The sequence below is a fragment of the Symphalangus syndactylus genome, chromosome 19 (genome assembly GCF_028878055.3).
Source record: "Symphalangus syndactylus isolate Jambi chromosome 19, NHGRI_mSymSyn1-v2.1_pri, whole genome shotgun sequence".
In the NCBI taxonomy this organism is placed as follows: domain Eukaryota; kingdom Metazoa; phylum Chordata; class Mammalia; order Primates; family Hylobatidae; genus Symphalangus; species Symphalangus syndactylus.
Window position 1 is genome coordinate 79,821,799 of NC_072434.2, and position 10,374 is coordinate 79,832,172.

At 49.6% G+C, this 10,374-nt stretch overlaps 1 pseudogene; it reads left to right on the plus strand.

Annotated features, from left to right (window-relative positions):
• The first annotated feature begins 338 nt into the window (after nucleotides 1-338).
• LOC129458290 (atrophin-1-like) lies at nucleotides 339-6,904 on the plus strand (annotated as a pseudogene).
• Nucleotides 6,905-10,374: the final 3,470 nt, after the last annotated feature.

Genomic DNA, 10,374 nt, shown 5'->3' on the forward strand with positions numbered 1-10,374 from the left:
CTTTTTTTTTTTTCTTGTTTGAGATAGAGTTTCACTCTTGTTGCCCAGGCTGGATTGCAATGGCACGATCTCGGCTCACCACAACCACCGCCTCCCAGGTTCAAGCAATTCTCCTGCCTCAGACTCCTGAGTAGCTGGGATTACAGGCATGTGCCACCACGCCCAGCTAATTTTTTGTATTTTTAGTAGAGACAGGGTTTCTCCATGTTGATCAGGCTGGTCTCGAACTCCTGACCTCAGGTGATCCACCCGCCTCAGCCTCCGAAAGTGCTGAGATTACAGGCATAAGCCACTGCGCCCAGGTTTTCTTGTTTTTGAAACAGCTTTGACTAGGCAAGATGGCTCACATGCGGTAATTCCAGCACTTTGGGATGCCGAAGAGGGAAGGATAGCTTGAGCCCAGGAGTTCAAGACCAGATTGGGCAACATAGTGAGACCTTGTCTCTAAAAAAATAAATAAATAAATAAAAGCCAGGCATAATGATGCACACCTGTGGTCCCAGCTACTTGAAGGCCAAGGCGGGAAGATTGCTTGAGGTCAGGAGATGGAGGCCACCCTGGGCAATATAGTGAGAACTTGTCCCTACAGAAAAAATTTAAAAATTAGCCAAGCGTGATGGCAAGTGCCTGTAGTCCCAGCTACTCAGGAGGCTGAGGTGGGAGGATTGCTTGAGCCCAGGAGGTTGAGGCTGCAGTGAGCCAAAATTACAACACTGCATTCCAGCCTGGGCAACAGGACAAGACACTGTCTCCAGAAAAAAAAAAAAAAAAAAAAAAAAAAAAAAAGGTTGGATCTGCTGGCTCACACTTGTAATCCCAGCATTTTGGGAGGCTGAGGCGGGTAGATCACCTGAGGTCAGGAGTTCGAGACCAAAAAATAATAATAATGATAAATAAATAAATAAAAGAAAAAAACAAACAAAAAAAGAGTTCATGACCAGCCTGGCCAACATGGTGACATGGTAAAACCCTGTCTCTACTAAAAATACAAAAGTTAGCCAGGGGCTGGGCACAGTAGCTCATGCCTGTAATTCTAGCACTTTGAGAGGCTGAGGTGGGTGAATCACTTGAGGTCAGGAGTTTGAGACCAGCCTGGCCAACATGGTGAAACCCCGTCTCTACTAAAAATACAAAAATTAGCCAGGCGTGGTGGTGCATGCCTGTAGTCCCAGGTATTTGGGAGGCTGAGGCAGGGGAATTGCTTGAACCCAGGAGGTGGAGGTTACAGTGAGCCAAGATCGAGCCACTGCACTCCAGCCTGGGCTGCAGAGCGAGACTCCATCTCAAAAAAAAAAAAAAAAGCCAAGCCTGGTGGCACACACCTGTAATCCCAGCTATTCAGGAGGCTGAGGCACAAGAATGGCTTGAATCCAGGAGGTGAAGGTTGCAGTGAGCTGAGATCGCACCACTGCACTCCTGCCTGGGCAACAGAGAGAGACTCTGTCTCAAAAATAAATAATTAAATAAATAAACCTGCCAATGGCTTCTATGACCCAAAGATGAGATGCCCCGGCCACCTCTAAAATCTCCTAGAAGCTGATGTAACTATGAGAATTAAAGAGGACCCAAAACTGACTGAGATCAAATTTTCTGCTAGTCTTGCAAGATGGAGGTAGAGGAAGAATATACATTCTCTTCAGGATGCTGGACTGAGCGCATTATTTTTTTCTCCCTTTACACTAAAAGGAAAGTAAAAGAAAAGAATAAAAAGGTTAATACAGCAAAATATAATTGAGAGTGGGAAGGGCTAATAATGATCCATGTTAGTGAATAAGAAATTTCAAGAAATTTCTTGGCCAGGCGTGGTGGCTTATGCTTGTAAAACCAGCACTTTGAGAGGCTTAGGCAGGCAGATCGCTTGAGGTCAGGAGTTCGAAACCAGCCTGGCCAACATGGCAAAACCTCTACTAAAAATGCAAGAAGTAGCCAGGCGTGGCGGTGCACACCTGTAATCCCAGCTACTAGGGAGGCTGAGGCGGGAGAATCGCTGGAACCTGGGAAGCAGAGGTTGCAGTGAGCCAAAATAAAAAAGAAGAAGAAGAAGAAGAAGAAGAAGAAGAAGAAGAAGAAGAAGAAGAAGAAGAAGAAGAAGAAGAAGAAGAAGAAGAAGAAGAGAGACTAAAATGCAGAGACTGCAAGACTGCCCTTCAAAACGGAAGAGGGAGGCAGAATTGGGTTCTCTGCTTCAGAGTCACAGGCTGCAATCCAGGTGTTAGCCAGGGCTGGGTTCTCCTCAGAGGCTCTAGCAGGGAAGGATCCAATTTCAGGCTCCCTCGGCTTGGTAGAATTCATTTGCTTTCAGCTGTAAGATTCATAGTAGATTGCTTCCTCGAAGCCAGGAAGAAAGACAGAGACCCACAGAGAGAGAGAGGCAGGATCTAGTGCCAGGCAGCTAACAAGACAGTCTTATAAAAATGTAATCATAGGAATGACATCCCATTATTTTTATCATTGTCTATTGGTTAGAAGCAAGTCACAGACCCTGCCCACACTCAAGGAAAAGGGATTAGGGGATTATACGGGGCTGAATACCTGGAGGCAGGGGTCATGGGCCACCTTAAAGTCTGTCTCAAGTGGATATTGTTTTGTTTTCTTTCATTTTGGCAGTGATAAGGAAGAGGGTATCAAAAGGTAGGGGCAGCTGCCTGTACGTTGGATGAAAATATGCTGAAATTGATGGGGACGAGTCCAGTCTAACTCCACCCCAACTCTGACTTCAGTCATGCCAAAGAAAGAGATACGGAGATTGGAGCTAATTCCTCACCATTTTATAACTTAACTGCCTGCAGAGCACTCTGTAGATCTAATGCACAATACAAAAAGATGAAACAATAGAATGTGGAAGGCTGGGCGAGATGGCTCACGCCTGCAATCCCAGCCCTTTGGGAGGCCAAGGCCAGCGATCGCTTTGAGCCCAGGAGTTCGAGACCAGGCTGGGCAACACGATGAAATCCCGTCTCTACCAAAAAAAAAAAAAAAAAAAATTAGGCATGGTGGAACATGCCTGTAGTCCCAGCTACTAGGGAGTCTGAAGCTGGAGAATGGCTTGAACCTGGGAGGCAGAGGTTGCAGTGAACTAAGATCATGCCACTTCACTACAGCCTGGGCAATGGAGTGAGTCCCTGTCTCAAAAATAAATAAATAAATAAATAAATAAATAAATAAATAAAATAAAATAAAATAAAAAATTTTTAAAAAGGCCGGGCGTGGTGGCTCACGCCTGTAATCCCACCACTTTGGGAGGCTGAGGCAGGCAGCTCACCTTTCAGGAGTTCAAAACCAGTCTGACCAACACGGTGAAATCCCATCTCTACTAAAAATACAAAAATTAGCTGGGTATGCTGGTGCGTGCCTGTAATCCCAGCTACACGGGAAGCTGAGAAGTAGAATTGCTTGAACGTGGGAGGTGGAGGTTGCAGTGAGCCAAGATCATGCCACTTCACTCCAGCCTGGGTGACAGAGTGAGACTCCGTCTGAAAAAAAAAATGCAAAAGAGGTTTCTGTTGTATTGGATTGGACTCTTGTGTTTGTGATCAAGGAAGTTACAGCAAACGGGTAAGAGTTCAGAAAATTTTGGGGGGAGCTGAGATAAGGTGGAGGAAGCCACAGGTTCCAGAAGTTAGATGCAAAAATGAAGGGTGATAGGGTTTAGATATTTTCCCTCCAAATCTCATGTTGAAATGTAATCTCCAGTGTTGAAGGTAGAGCCTAGTGTGGGAGGTGATTCTATCATAGGAGTGGATCCCTCATTAATAGTTTGACACCATCTTCTTGGTGATAAGTTATTTCTCCCTCAGTTAGTTCATGGGAGATCCAGTTATTTAAAAGTATGTGGCACCTCCCCACTAGCTTTCTCTTGCTCTGGCTTTTGCCATGTGACACACCTGCTCCCCTTTCACCCTCCACAACTGTAAGCTTGCTGAGGCCCTCACCAGAAGGATATGCCAGCACCATGCTTCTTGTACTGTCCAGAACCGTGAACGAATTAAATCTCTTTTCTTTAGAAATTACCCAGCCTCAAGTATTTATTTATTTATTTTTATTTTTTATTTTTTTGAGATGAAGTCTTGCTCAATCACCTAGTCTGGAGTGCAGTGGCGTGATCTCGGCTCACTGCAACCTCCGCCTCCCTGGTTCAAGCCATTCTCCTGCCTCAGCCTCTCAAGTAGCTGGGACTACAGATGCGCGCCACCATGCCTGGCTAATTTTGTATTTTTAGTAGAGATGGGGTTTCGCCATGTTAGCCAGGCTGGTGTCGAACTCCTGACCTCAGGTGATCGGCCTGCCTCAGCCTCTCAAAGTGCTGGGATGACAGGCGTGAGCCACCACGCCCAGCCAAGTATTTCTTTGTAGCAACACAAGAACAGCCTAACACAGAGGGGATGGGTCCTAGACCATTATTTAGAGTCATCCCATTCACCCCTTTCAGTTTCAGAACCCATCCAAAATAACCTCTCAGTGTTTTGCATTTTTTTTTTTTTTTGAGACAGAGTCTCGCTGTGACGCCCAGGCTGGAGTACAATGGTGCAATCTTGGCTCACTGCAACCTCCACCTCCTGGGTTCAAGGGATTCTCCTGCCCCAGCCTCCTGAGTAGCTGGGACTACAGGTGAGAGCCACCATGCCCAGCTGATTTTTGCATTTTTAGTAGAGATGGGGTTTCATCATATTGGCCAGGCTGGTCTCGAACTCCTGACCTCAAGTGATCTGCCTGCCTGGGCCTCCCAAAGTGCTGGAATTATAGGTGTGAGCCACCACACTTGGCTATTTGTTTGTTTTTTTTTATACTTAGCATAATTATTTTGAGATTCACACATGTTGTTGCATAGATCCTCCATTCACTCCCTTTTATTGTGGAGGAGAATTTCGTCTATGAATATATCACAATTTATTCATTCATCTTTTGATAGCCATTTGAATTTTTTCCTGTTTGGGGTTTATCAAAAGTAAAATTACTGGCCAGGTACGGTGGCTCATGCCTGTAATCCTAACACTTTGGGAGGCCAAAGTGGGAGGATCGCTTGAGCCCAAAAGTTCAAGACCAGCCTTGACCCCTCCTGGGGTCCCTCACCCTCACCCACAGCTCTACCCTGGTGAGGCAGCTGGTGGGGAAGTTGTATAGGGATCCCCAGTGGGTCCCAAGGGGTTAGGGGCTGCCTCATCCACTGGGGCCCCTGGTGGGAATAAGCAGCACCCTGCATGCACTACCCCCATTTCAGTATCAAGCTCGGGTTGGTGGTGCTCCCCCAACAAAGATGTCTAACACTCCAATGGGTGATGGGAACCTATCCTCTGCTTCACCACCAACCACCTTCCCCCATGTGGCACCAAACCTGCCTCCCCCATCTGCCCAAGCCCCCTCAACAATGCATCAGCAGCTGGGCATGGTGGCTCACGACTGTAGTCCCAACACTTTGGGAGGACAACACAGGAGGATCACTTGAGGTCAGTAGTTCGAGACCAGCCTGGCCAACATGGCGAAACCTCGTATCTACTAAAAATATAAAAATAGCCAGGCATGGTGGTGCGCATTTGTAGTCCTAGCTACTCGGGAGACTGAGGCAGGAGAATCGCTTGAACCCAGGAGGCAGAGGCTGCAGTGAGCCAAGATAGTGCCACTGCACTCCAGCCTGAGATACAAATCTAGAATCCATCTCACGGAAAGCAAAACAAAAAACCCCAACACATTAGCTTCTCCTCCAGGTCCAGGGCCCCTGCCCTGTGGCACAGGGAGAGAGCATCTGTCCTCTCCCTGTGCCATGGTGCAGGGAGTGGGAGGGTTTCCTCCTGGCCCAGAGAAGGACTTGACTCTGGCTCCCTCAGCCCACCCTCTGCCCCCGCTCCCTGCTTCCTCCTCTTCCGCCCCACTGAGATTTCTTTATTCATGCTCTAGTAGCAGCTCTGCAGCCGCCTCCTCTTCCAGTTCTTCCTCCTCTTCCTCTGCCTCCCAGTACCCCGCTTCCCAGGCATTGCCCAGGTATCCCCACTCCTTCCCTCTTTCAACAAGCCTCTCTGTCCCCAATCAGCCCCCAAATATACTCAATCTTCTCTTCCAGCCCAGGCTGTGTGGATCCAGGGTCCCCCACAACCTCCTCCCTATGGCGGCCTCTTAGGCTTCCTCCTTCTCCTGGAGGCCAATCCACTGCCCACATCACCCCCAACACATCACCATCACCACTAGCAGCAACACTGTGGAAGCTCCGGGCCCCCTCCACCTGCAGCATTTCCCCACCATCTGGAGAGCTATAGCCCCATACCATGCACACTCTTTTTTTTTTTTTTTTTTTTGAGATGGAGTTTCACTTTTGTCACCCAGGTTGGAATGCAGTAGTGGCACTATCTTGGCTCACTGCAACCTCCGCCTCCTAGGTTCAAGTGATTCTTCTGCCTCAGCCTCCCAAGTTCCTGGGATTACAGGCGCTCACCACCACGAGCAGCTAATTTTTGTATTTTTAGTAAAGACAGGGTTTCACCATGTTGGCCAGGCTGGTCATGAACTCCTGACCTCAGGTGATCCACCCGCCTCGGCCTCCCAAAGTGCTGGGATTACAGGCGTGAGCCACAGCTCCCGGCCAATGCATACTCTTATGCCATGTTTTCCTCCCTGGGGTCTCTTTGGCTCTACTCATCGGGGCCAGCATACCTGGCCCCATCTCACAGTCAGATGTCCTACAGCCAAGCAGGCCCCAATTGCCCCCTACCTCCCGCGATCTCTTCTTCTAACTCTTTTTTTTTCCTCCTCTCAAGGGTCCTACCCACTTTCACACACCTCCCAGGGCCCCTACCTCTTCCTGCTGGTGCCTACGGGCACCACCTCCTTGGCTGCCCTTTCCATTGCCATTGCTATTGTGGCTTCCTCACCAGCAGACTACAAAACAGCCTACTCATCTGGGCCCACACCATAGGGAGAGAAAGCTGCATCCCCAGGGACTAGAAGACAGGCCACACAGATACAAGCCCGGGTGCCTCTCTCCATCTGAAAGGGACCCCATCGGGTCAAGCCAGTCTTGCCCACTGTGGGACCTGCCACCTGTGAGCCCTCAGGTGTCATCTCTGCCACCACCATCTGTGGCCCCTGCCTCAGGGTTACCCCTAAGCACCAGCCAGATCAAACAGGAGCTTGCTGAGGAGTATGAGACCACTAAGAGCCCAGTGCCCCCAGCCTGCAGCCCCCACCTCCTCCTAAGGTGGTAGTCCTTTCCAGCCATGCCAGTCAGTCAGCCAGGTGAGTGGGTATGGGAGGGTGAGCCTGGAAGGGGGTTATGAAGGGGCGACAGAGAGTGGCACAAGAGGGGCCTTCTGTTTATGTGGTGGTTTTTGTTGTTGTTGTTGTTGCATTTTTTTGTTTTTTTGAGAGAGGGTTTCACTCTTGTTGCCCAGGCTGGAGTGCAATGGCGCGATCTTGGCCCACTGCAACCTCCGCCTCCCGGGTTCAAGCGATTCTGCTGCCTCAGCCTCTCGAGTAGCTAGGATTACAGGCATGTGCCACCACACCTGGCTAACTTTGTATTTCTAGTAGAGACAGGGTTTCTCCATGTTGATCAGGCTGGTCTTGAACTCCTGACCTCAGGTGATCCACCCACCTCAGCCTCCCAAAGTGCTGGGATTACAGGCATGAGCCACCATGCCCGGCCTATGTGGTGTTTTTTATCTTATTTTTTATTGAGACAGGGTCTTGCTCTGTCACCCAGGCTGGAGAGCAGTGGTGTGATCATGGCTCACTGCAACCTTGAACTCCTGGGCTCAAGCGATCCTCCCACCTCAGCCTACGTGCCTGGAGGTGGGATGACAGGCACATGCAGGAGCAACCGGCTAGTTTTTTTATTTCTATTTTTTGTAGAGATAAAGTTTCTCCATGTTGCCCAGATGGTCTTGAACTCCTGGCCTCCGGTGATCCGCCTGCCTTGGCCTCCCAAAGTGCTGGGATTACAGGTATGAGCCACCGCGCCCAGCCCTACGTGATGTTTTGTAACCACTAATGCTGTTTCAGTGAAAGGGATTTATAAATAGATGCCTGGGGCCGGGCGCGGTGGCTCATGCTTGTAATCCCAGCACTTTGGGAGGCCGAGGCGGGTGGATCACGAGGTCAGGAGATCGAGACCACGGTGAAACCCCGTCTCTACTAAAAATACAAAAAATTAGCCGGGCGTGGTGGCGGGCGCCTGTAGTCCCAGCTACTCGGAGAGGCTGAGGCAGGAGAATGGCGTGAACCCGGGAGGCGGAGCTTGCAGTGAGCCGAGATTGCGCCACTGCACTCCAGCCTGGGCGACAGAGCGAGACTCCGTCTCAAAAAAAAAAAAAAAAAAAAAAAAAATAGATGCCTGGTTGCTTTAATTTCCTCTGGAAAAAACTTCTTTAAAATGTCAAAATGCCAGGGCCCCTCACCCTGCCTTATCTTGCACCCCAAAGCCTTCCTGCTACAGGCCTGAAGGTGGTTGATACCTGGGCTTTCCTACAACTCAAGGACTTTGCAGCCTGCACAGGGTCTGCTCTTTCTCTGTCGGTGACAGACAGGCTCTTACCAGCTTCCAGACTGGCGACAATCTGGAAGGCCCCTCCTCTTCTACTCTCTGTCGCCCCTTTGTAATGCCCCTTCCAGGCCCACCCAGTCATACCTGCCCACGTGGCCTACTGACTGGTATGGTTGGGCACCACTACCAATTTAGGAGGGGGCGAGGGCTGCAAGCTGGGAGCACTGGCCTCTAGGGGGTCTCATACTCCTCAGCCAGCTCCTGTTTGATCTGTCTGGCATGTATTTATTTATTTACTTATTTTATTTATTCCATTTTATTTTATTTTTATTTATTTATTTATTTATTTATTTATTTATTTATTTGAGACAGTCTCACTCTGTTGCCAGGCTGGAGTGCAGTGGCGCTCTGGGCTCAACCTCTGCTTCCCGGGTTCAAGCGATTCTCCTGCCTCAGCCTCCTGAGTAGCTGGGATTACAGGCAAGTGCCACCATGCCCAACTAACTTATTATTATTATTATTGAGATGAATGTTCGCTCTTGTTGCCCAGGCTGGAGTGCAATGGTGCAATCTCTGCTCTCTGCAACCTCTGCCTCCCAGGTTCATTCTCCTGCCTCAGCCTCCTGAGTAGCTGGGATTACAGGCGCCTGCCACCACGCCCGGCTAATTTTTGTATTTTTAGTAGAGATGGGGTTTCACCATGTTGGTCAGGCTGGTCTTGAACTCCTGACCTCAGGTAATCCACCTGCCTCAGCCTCCCAAAGTGCTGAGATTACAGGCGTGAGCCACCACGCCCAACTAACTTTTGTTAGTAGAGACGGGGTTTCATCATGTTGGCCAGGCTGGTCTCGAACTCCTGACCTCAGGTAATCCGCTTGCCTTGGCCTCACAAAGTGCTGGGATTACAGGCGTGACCCCCATATTCTGCCTCCGCCCCAGGTGGGTTCAAGAAACACCTGAGCATGGCTTCAATGCGCAGGTGCAGCGACTTGTACTTAACGCCTCTGAAAGGTGCCACGTGGGCCAAGAAGTGGGTGGACCCAGTGGAGGAGATGCAGTGACAGGAGGAGTAGAGTGCCCAGGAAGAGACAGGGAGGATCAGTGGGAACTTGAGGAGCAGGGGCCAAAGTGCCATGAGGTGAGTGCCTCAAGAGATGTGCCTAACTTGGCCGGGCATCATGGCTCATGCCTGTAATCCCAGCATTTTGGGAAGCTGAGGTGGGTGGATCACCTGAGGTCAGGAGTTCGAGACCAGCCTGACCAGTATGGTGAAACCCTGTCTGTACTAAAAATATAAAAATTAGTCGGGCATGGTGGGACATGCCTGTAGTCCCAGCTACTCTGGAGGCTGAGGCAAGAGAATCGCTTGAACCCGAGAGGCAGAGGTTGTAGTGAGCCAAGATCGTGCCACTGCACTCCAGCCTGGGCAACAGAGCGAGACTCCATCTCAAAATAAATAAATAAATAAATAAACAAACAAATAAAAGAGATGTGCCTAACTTAAAAAAAAAAAAAAGCCAAGCTGTTTTCCAGAATGTTTGTGCCATGTTACATTCCCAACAACATGGGAGGTCCGAACAATATGAGTATTCCAGTTCCTCCAAATCCTTGCCAACACTTCATATGGTCAATCTTCTTACTTTTTTTTTTTGAGACGGAGTCTTGCTCTGTCGCCCAGGCTGGAGTGCAGTGGCGCAGTCTCGGCTCACTGCAAGCTCCGCCTCGCGGGTTCACACCATTCTCCTGCCTCAGCCTCTCCGAGTAGCTGGGACTACAGGCGCCCGCCACCACGCCCGGCTAATTTTTTGTATTTTTAGTAGAGACGGGGTTTCACCGTGGTCTCGATCTCCTGACCTCGTGATCCGCCCGCCTCGGCCTCCCAAAGTGCTGGGATTACAAGCGTG